Source organism: Procambarus clarkii, chromosome 72 (assembly GCF_040958095.1).
Source record: "Procambarus clarkii isolate CNS0578487 chromosome 72, FALCON_Pclarkii_2.0, whole genome shotgun sequence".
Classification (NCBI taxonomy): Eukaryota; Metazoa; Arthropoda; class Malacostraca; order Decapoda; family Cambaridae; genus Procambarus; species Procambarus clarkii.
This window is the reverse complement of record NC_091221.1, coordinates 11105000-11114871: the sequence shown is the minus strand read 5'-3', so window position 1 is coordinate 11114871 and position 9872 is coordinate 11105000.

The window sequence follows — 9872 nt, the reverse complement described above, 5'->3', positions numbered from 1 at the left end:
AACAGCTTGTGAGGTTGGAGGATTCTCAAAACCCATTTTTCTGCATTGCCTTATCCATCAACAAGCATTGTGCCTAAAATATGTTGATATGTCTTGTGTCATGAAACCTGTTGTTTCTGTGGTTAATTTCATTAGATCTCATGCACTCGACCATCGCCAGTTCCGTGATTTCTTGAAAGAAATTGATGCGGAGTTTGTTAACTTGCCTTATTATACAGCAGTTAGATGGCTTAGTTGTGGAAAGGTTTTGCTGCATTTCTTTGAGCTCAGATTAGAAATTGATTTATTTCTCACAGAGAAAAATAACCCTCAGCCATTATTATCAGAATGTGAATGGATTTGGAAATTGGCATTTTTTGCAGATATGACAGCTCATATGAATAACTTGAATCTGAAATTGCAAGGCAAAACAAATTTGATCAGTGACTACTTTGTTCATGTCAAGGCATTCAGAGCAAAACTTGCACTACTTGAAGGCCAGGTGAAGGTTAAGAATTTTGCTCATTTTCCATGTTGTGAAAAATTTCATGCAGGAAGTAAAGTTGAATTTCCTTTTTCATTTGCAAATGAAATAATTTCAGATTTGAAAAAACAGTTTCAGAAGCGATTTGCTGACCTTGATGCCAAAGCAAATGAAATCAGGCTCTTTCATAATCCATTTGACTGCAATGCTGAAAATCTTCCAACTCAATTTCAAATGGAAATTATTGATCTCCAGGCAGATGACAGACTGAAAGATAAGTATAGAGAAGGAAATCTGATTGAGTTTTATAAATGCCTGCAGCCAGATCAGTTTCCAAATTCGATAAAGTTTGCTTGTAGTTTTGTGTCCATTTTTGGTTCAACATACTTGTGTGAACAAACTTTTTCCAAAATGAAGTATGTGAAATCTAACTATCGAGCAAATTTGTCTGATGATCACTTGAAATCAATTCTTACAATTGGCTCATCTAATCTGGAACCTGATTTTAATGAAATTTTGAAGTCAAAACAACAGTATCATTCGTCACACTAATTTGGTTGCATAAAACTAAAGGCAGGAATCTATTTAGTTTACCCTGATTTTTTCCAAAAAGATATGTTTGAATTTTTCCATGTTTATACTTTAATATTTGAGGAAATTAAATTACTGGCACTGATTTGTTTTTTGTTTTTTTTTCATTTTTTATTCCTCCGGCCCGCATAAATATGGGAAATATATAATGTGGCGCTTACATTGACAAGTTTGGAGACCCCTGACTTAGATAACTGTATCCAAGCATAGAGGTTCCCCCCCCCCCCCCTTCCCTTTCAGAAAAACATCTACTTTCGAAAAAGTTTAACATTGCCCAACAAAAATGATTCCAGAACTAAATTGCCTAATACCAGGAACAACTGAGAGCCATGACAAACACTGCAACCCTCTCCTACCCCCAAGTCTTATGCTATTTATGATCCAAGGTAATTTGACATACTATACTGTACTTCCTACAGACGAGTCTAGTGAGAGGGTGATCTCCTGGCGATTAAATTGAAGCACGATACAGGTGTCAACGAACATCAGTCAGCCCACTTGTCAGCACAGTGGATAACTAATGACATCATAATCTGCAGTGTTGTATGCCTCACTGTGGCCATTTAAATCAATAAAACACAGGGTTGTGGCAATGTTTACAGCATAAGGCAAGGTATAGAGGAATCCTGGAATGCCATGTAATGTGTAGTCCTTGAATGTGCTTTAGGCAACCAAATTGAATAACAACATTTCTGGTGTTCGGCTATATAATCCGAGTTTCTCATTCGGTATGATGTTTTAAACCTAAATAGGAATTCACTTTAAAGGTCAATTTATTTGCAAAGTGCTAACCAGATTCCAAATTACTGAGCTCTGAAAATACTACAAGGCAAGTTTAACCGAATGAGTGTTTGCCTATCCATACCCCCATGAGGTATGTGACAACACTGAATAAAGAAAGGGTCTTTGAGCATTCACCGTGCAGGTATTAATATAATTGTACAATGGTGCTTGGTGGATGATATTTCCTATTAAAACTCATTGGACAACTGTTTGTATTAGACATTTTAAACCTACAAATGGTAGCCCTAGATATCGAACTACAGTATTAATTACAAGATGAACAATGTAAAATCAATACCACAACAGCAAAGGATGACAATGGCTTTTCAACAACCGACAAACACACAGGTCTAACACCAGCCATCCCGAGAGAGGACGTCCCAAGCATGAACACCCCACAACTTTACATCACCTTTGCTACCTCACGCGAGCACGCAACAGCATGAGGATGCCATACTCCCAAACCAACTCCATGCACTTTGAGGCTTTAACAACTCAACATTTAAAAAGTTGATTTAAAAAATCAAACACCTGAATTTTTCCCGAATTAAATTTACTAGGGAAATGCACACCAAGCCATGAAACTTACAATGAAGATGAACAAACTACACACAACTGTCACCAAACTTCCACATACCACCCCCCTCTCACTCCTGCCCTCCCTCCTTAGGTGCTCTGATTGGCTGAGCACCTGAGCCACCACCACTCGCCTCTTGTTGTGAGAGCCTAAAGCATGTTTGGTTGCACTTTCAAAGTTCCCGAGTGTACTCGCCTAATTGTGAGTACCGCCTGCCCGGTTCACCATTTTGTTTTTCAATCTACCTCAATTTACCCCTTTACAGTCAAATATTATGCAAAATTCTGTTTAAGACTTGTCCCTTCTTAACTTAAATAACTGCTTTGGCCATCTGCAATCTTTCTAGGTGGGTAAAAATGACTCTTGAGGCCAGAAAGGACTTATCACACGGCGATCATAACAATACGGTACACACACAAAATCACAACCTGATATACACCGAGCAGAAAATCCACTGGAGCTGTGATGCGACGTAAACCCTTGCCCAAGGCACTGGCAGCTGCATACTCTACCACAGTATATTACTGACTTTGTAAAAGTCTTACAACCGGATTTCCCCATAAATCACAGCAAGTTTTGAGGCCCCTCCTTGAGTCAACGTCTTACGTAAGACCTACAAGCACTCGGGTGAAGGCTGAAGAAGCAGTTCAACACCATACGCCCCAACTTCAAATACACAGTTGAGAGGCGGGACCAAAACGTGATTTTCTGTGTGTGCCTGAAGTTGGGGCATACGGTCTTGCTTCACCCTTCACTTTACCCTTCACCGGCGTACTTCAGGGGTTTTATTTAATACTTGGACTGGCTTCAGTAGGGCCTCCAGAATTTCTGTGGCTTCACAAGTGTCACGTGAATCCCCTGCATAGCAGTGGAACTGCCTTTTCCCTTCACCTTCAATACCTCTGCACTGGAAGTATTATACATCTACACCAGCCCAGAAGAGTCATCAGTCCTGCCACCTCTCCATACCCCCCAGGGCCTGGCACGGCCTGGTACGACTCAGAGGCAAGCCGGGCGCCACTGCTAACTGGCAGTTTGTCCCCACAAACAAGCAGTTAGCCGCCTTCAACTGACAGTGGTACAGCTCAACACAAAGGCACCGCCAGCCACAACGAGCATTTTGCTAGTTGACCGGATGTCCACCTCGTGTTGACACTGGATGAGTCATCACCGCCGGACTATATAAAGAGCGCTGCCTCCCTGGAGAGGCAATCTCTCCCTTAGTGCTCTAGGATCACCTTGGTGTCTCTAACCCGTCGTCCACTTCCAGCCAACGTCGTGTGACTGATGCCATGGTGGTATGGTAGCTGTCTTCAGAACACCAGTATATCTTCATACTTTTATTCATTGCTTATAGTTTATTTTTTGCATTTAAGGTCATACTAACTTGTTCACCTTTGCATTACATGATAGTCAAGTATTGTCATGTGTTATTTTTGTTCATTACTATTTCAGTAAATTGTTTAATTATTTATTTGATAATTTTCATTTGTTTCCACCTGCAACTTACACACTGCAAGGCCAATACCAGCATTTCTTTCATTTATGTGAGGGAGAGCCATACCATCTTGGTTCAGTATAGCTGTGATACCATAACCCGTCACACAAGATATCCAGTTGTAAGACTTTTACCATCAGTGGTGGTAGAGTATGCAACTGGCAATGCCTTTGTTACAGGTTCGCTTCATCTCACAGCCCCAGTGGATTTTCTCACACATTTGAATACATGAAACAACTTTATTTGATACATTCCAAACCAAAGTACTGTACAGTACAGTAATTATCAAACCATCAAATGTGTGGGATAATCATAGTGCGCTAAATATCACTAACGTCGCCAATACAAGAACAAAAACGCATACGGCGAACAATATCAAAGGTATTGAATTTACCAAGAATTTTATCGAGGGACAATTGATCCCTCGATAAACAATTCCCGACAATGGTCGGGAAGCAAGACACGTAAGTCCTGGAAGTCGGGACGTGTAGAGACAACGGTTTGGACAATAAGAAGCAGGGCAGCGCTCCATTAAGTGCCCGTGAGTTAAACGTGTATGACCAATATACAACCTCGCCAGAGCCGTTTCCCACCACCAACTACGGTGGTAGGAGGAAGGCCACGGGAACACACTACTCTTAAGAGCACGCAATTTGTTACCAGTAACCGAAGACCAACAACCCTGACAACGGGCAAGAATGGGGAAATGAATAACTGGGTAAAAGTCATAATAAGGAATACCTTTACGGGAGATGGGACAGATGCGGATAGCTTCCTTAGCGGCAGTGTCCGCACGCTCATTTAAGAACGCACCAATATGGGTGGGAATCCAGCGAAATTCCACTGTCTTAAATCTATTGGAGATAAGAAACAGCCAATGTTGAATTTCAACTACCAAAGGATGGACTGGATTAAAGGATTCTAGAGCCATGAGGGCACTGCAAGTGTCAACTACAAACACAGAGGAGGATTGACAGCGAGAAAAGAGTTGATGAAGAGCATAGAGAATAGCATAAAGTTCTGCCATGAAGATGCTAGTCTCCGGAGGCAGGAGACACAAAGGTGCAGTCAGGAAAAACAACAGAGTAGCCTACACCATCTGCAGACTTAAGACCCATTGGTGAAGACAGAAATAGAGTGGAAGTGTGAAGAAAAGTGTTCAAGGAAAAGGTGATTTAGAACTGTAGGAGGGGTAAAAGTTTTAGTCATGTGGGTCAAGGCTTACAGAATTTAGGAACGGGGACCCCTCCATAGGGGCAAAGATGGAATGACACGAGGGGAAATATTGGTAACACAAACTGAAAGAGCATTTTGTAAGAGAGACAACCGTACAGAAAGAGATAGGTGGTGAAGGGGAACAGGAACCACAGGATGGGTAAAGGTCAAGGCATGACATAAGCAAGAGTGAGGGTGCTGTAAGGACCGTGCAAGGTGGAGAAGACAGTAGCGATCATGGCGATCCTGTAGAAACAGGACGCCAGTTTCAACATACAGGCTTAGGGTAGGTGTCGAAGGAAAGGTACCAGAGCCGAGCCGTAACCCAGTATGATGCAGTGTGTCCGGATGGTGAAGGGTAGAAGGAGAAGCAGACGAGTAAACGGGGCCATAATCGAGTTTAGACAGAACGAGAGAGGAATGTAAAGAGAGGAGCAGTGTCGATTAGCTCCCCAAGAAGTATGGGACATGACCTAAAGTTAGTTAAGGGCCTTAGAGCATTCAACTCGGACGTAAAAAATATGGGGCGACAAAGACAAACGAGTGTCAAAGATTAGCCCTAAAAGCTTTAGCAGATTCTTTGTACAAAAGGGGATGACCCCTGTTACCTAACAGTAAATAGGTATCTGGGAGTTAGCTGTTACAGGCTGCTTCCTAGGGGGGTGCGTGTGTGGGAGAAAAAAAAATTTAGTAGTTAACCACTGAACTGCTCTGTCTCCAAATAACACCCTGGTGCACAAGAAATAAATTCTTTCCAAAAATTTTTTTTCTCTTCTTATATTGTTAAAATGCAGAGTCTGATCACGGGGAAACTAAACAAAAAATATTGTATGTGACTTACTTTAGCTGCGATGGAGCTGGGAAGTTGAGCAAATTATGGGCGCTGAGCGTTGGAGCGATGGGGGTCTGTCGGCCCCGCCACCCCGTGCGACGGCAGTTGCTGCGAATAAAATGTTGCGCAATTATTTTGAAGTTTCTCATTCATTTCTTCTTTTTTTTTGCTGTAATATTATTTAAAAGTGTGTAATTTGTGGAATTTATATAATTCAAAGTATAGAACATCGCTATGCTCAAAATTATGGGCCTCATATATGCGACATATTCTACAATCAAACAGTGTTTTTGCTGTTATTACACTATATACACACATTGTATATACCCATCTACGTATGTATTCACCATAACGATCCACTATGTTGGTATGGTGAGCCCAAAAAACATGAGTGAGCTGCCACACCCTGCCAGTCCTCCCTCCCTCCTCCAACACATTACTCGCCAACATTCCTCCTCCCAAAATACTGTTATTGTGTTTATTACACTATTTACACACGTTATGTATAAGTATGTACATGTTTTATTCATGTACATACGTACATACTTCCATCTCCTCACCTCTCTCTCTTGCCTACTTAATGCTCTTGCTTCCCTCATCTCATCACAATCGACTTTATAATGGTCCAGGACGGATCGAAATGTCGTCGTCTATTCAATTTCCAGTGTGTGGTTTGGTCAACAATGAAATCTTCATGCAAGATCTTATAAAGAAAACCCCTAGAACGAGTTTTGTAGATACGAAAGAGTTTAAGGTGAGTAGGGGATGGTTTGAGAAATTTTGAAAAAAGACGTGGTATTCATAGTGTTGTGAGGCATGGTGAGGGTGCCAGCTCAGACAAAGTAGGGGCTGAAAGATTTGTTCATGATTTTAAAGATTTTGTAGATACTGTATTGATGGATATATTCCACAACAAGTGTTTAATTGTGAGGAGACATAGCTATTCTGGAAAAAATTGCCGAAGAGGACATACATTACCCAAGAGGAGACGTCACTGCCCGGACACAAGCTAACTTGGGCTAACTTGTGTCAGGATAGGCTAACTCTTGTGCTGTGTGGCGATTTGAAAATTAAACCCTTGCTCGTGTATCATTCCGAAAATCCAAGAGTTTTAAAAAATATATGATGTGCAGAAAAACTGTGATGTGGAGTGGTTTGCCCTGCCACCAAAAAATATCTGCAAGAGAAAAGTTTGACACTCAAGGTCCTGCTTCTCGACAATGCTCCTGCTCATCCTCCAGACTTGGAGGATGCATTGTTGGGGCCACTTTTTTTTTTTTAGGGATATTCCTACATGAGCCCTGAGTTTCTGGCTAATGTACCAATGACATGAAGGAGGAGTTTTCAACCTACCTTGTGTTAGGTGTGCAGAGGTCAATGGTTGAACATAATGTCAGGAGCAAAGGGGGGCGTTTGCCTCTTCGAACACAATTGCGACCATCTTCATCTCTTCGAACTATCCTAAATGCTCTCTTCACCTGTCTGACCAAATTGGGTGTCCAGACCACCTTTGAATCTGAAATTGTAAAATAAATAGCAATTTCAGAATATTCAGTCCATTTATACTAACAAAATTATACATACAGTACTGTAATTGAAATTTTACAGAATGATAAAGGCAATTTAGCAACTTTGTTAAAATGCACATGGGGGAAATACATGAAAATAGGTTAATATGGTTTGTAAGGTTGATGGGAAATGTTTATTACTTTTATGATTTAAAAGATGTATAGCCCTAATACTCCATCCTGGGTGCATTCCACCAGGTAATGACCACAGCAAAAGTTTTCCACGAGGCTCTATTGTCACACAAACTTTTCACATTTTCAAACTTGATTCATCTTTTCCCCCCCCCCTCGTTCCAGGGGTTTTCTTTAAAAGGTCTTCATGCAAATGCCTTGGTTTCTCACAAATGATGGCCTCTGAAATGCTATCACCTGCTAACTCTTTGTTGTGTATCCAAATTAATAAAAACTTTTTAACATCCTCAAGTGTTTGTGTTCTTTGTTTCGGGATTGTTGATATGCCTTTTGCCACTTTAATGTTCATAATGTCCTTTTCTTAGCAAGTACAGTGCATATTGTTGACATAGATTTGTTGTACTGCCTAGCTAGTTCAACAACCCGTGCACCATTTTGATGTTTATGAATGCTCTCTTGTTTTTCCTCTATGGTCATTCTCACATGTGTTTTCTTGGCTTGAACCTTACCACTGGCTTTCTTGGGACTCATGGCAAGATATATCATAACAAATTTTATGTTCAAATAGCCAAAAATCCCAAAACAAATGTAATGCTTTACAAAGAATTCAGGCGCGATACTTACTAGGCAAGAGACACTGGTAAACTGAGGCGCGATCACCATGCCACCACGCGCTAGGTCAGCCCATACGTATATCAACAAACTCCTTTCCCGAGGCAAAGTTTGTAACCCGATTCAAATTTTTCGAAGAAATTAGGCTCGTAACCCGAAAAGTTCATAAATATTCATTCGTAAGTCGAGGTGTCACTATATATAACTAAAAAATTAAACTCAGGATTACTTTCAACCCCCACCCCGTTTGCTCGACTCCATTGCCACCTACCTTCACCCCCCTCTATGATGTACTCTTCCATAGACACCTACCTTTGCCCCCCTCCTCCCCTCTACTCCTCCATCATCACCTACCTTCACACCCCCTCCCTTCTCCTCCTCCATCGTCACCTTCCTTTCACCCTCCTCTATGATGTACTCTTCCATAGACACCAACGTTCACTGCATATAATGCTCCCCTCTACTCCTCCATCGTCACCTACTTTCACCCCCCCCCCCCTCCGCTCTACTCCTCCAGGGTCGCAGACAATTTCACGAGCGTGAGAACTACGAGTTCTCTAACTACTCTCACACTCCTACTCTCTCACCAGTGAGGGGGAGGGAAGGAGGGAGGAAATGAAGGAAGAAAGGTGGGGGAGAGAGAATAGGCAGGGGGGAGGAGGGCCTAGATACATTTCTTCCATATAGATAGGTAGACTGAGGGAGAGCTGCTTGCCAAGAGCCCTATCAGACAGGCTTCCTATTCCTCAACCCTCCCTAATATGCCACATCCTGGTCAGGACAACTTGCTCGAATGTTATTCTTGGTGTGACTCGAGAACTGACCTCGAGGCGGGGCATGGGCATGGATTATCTCCCTGGGGCACGCACCTCCCTGCCCCAGCTCTCTCTCTCTCACATAATCTATCAAGGGTCTAACATGAGGTCATTGTGCCTACCAGAAGCGTATATGTCCAAGGCTGGCCACCTGTCTGGACCATTCAAATGTATAAACACGTAATTAGTCTATTAAAATTATATATAATGCTACAATTATAAATTAATTTGTTCATGGTCATTCGTTTATCAGTATTTTAATATGAGGTATATATACGCATGTATGTATACGTTGACGTACACATATATGATTATGTGTATAGAATGATTATGATTATGTGTAATCATATATGATTATATCTAATGGAATGCATTAGTAAGTGATGTGGTGGAGGCTGACTCCATACACAGGTTCAAGTGTAGATATGATAGAGCCCAATAGGCTCAGAAACCTGTACACCTGTTGATTGACGGTTGAGAGGTGGAACTAAAGAGCCAGAGCTCAACCCCAGCAAGCACAATTAGGCGAGTATATGAATGAATGCACATGTACACTTTCAAATGAATTAAGATACCTTGAGATACACAATGACTTAGTTTAAATAGTTTAAACACATTATGGTACTGATTTTGACATGCTGATGTCTGGAAGGGAGAGGGGGTGTGGGGGGTTATTGTCTGAGGATGGAGGACCAGAGGAGGGGGTCAGTGGAAGGATGGTGGCTGGAGGGATGCCATTGTTCTAATGGTTATGAAAACAATTATTGATGGCAGGAATTCAGTGGG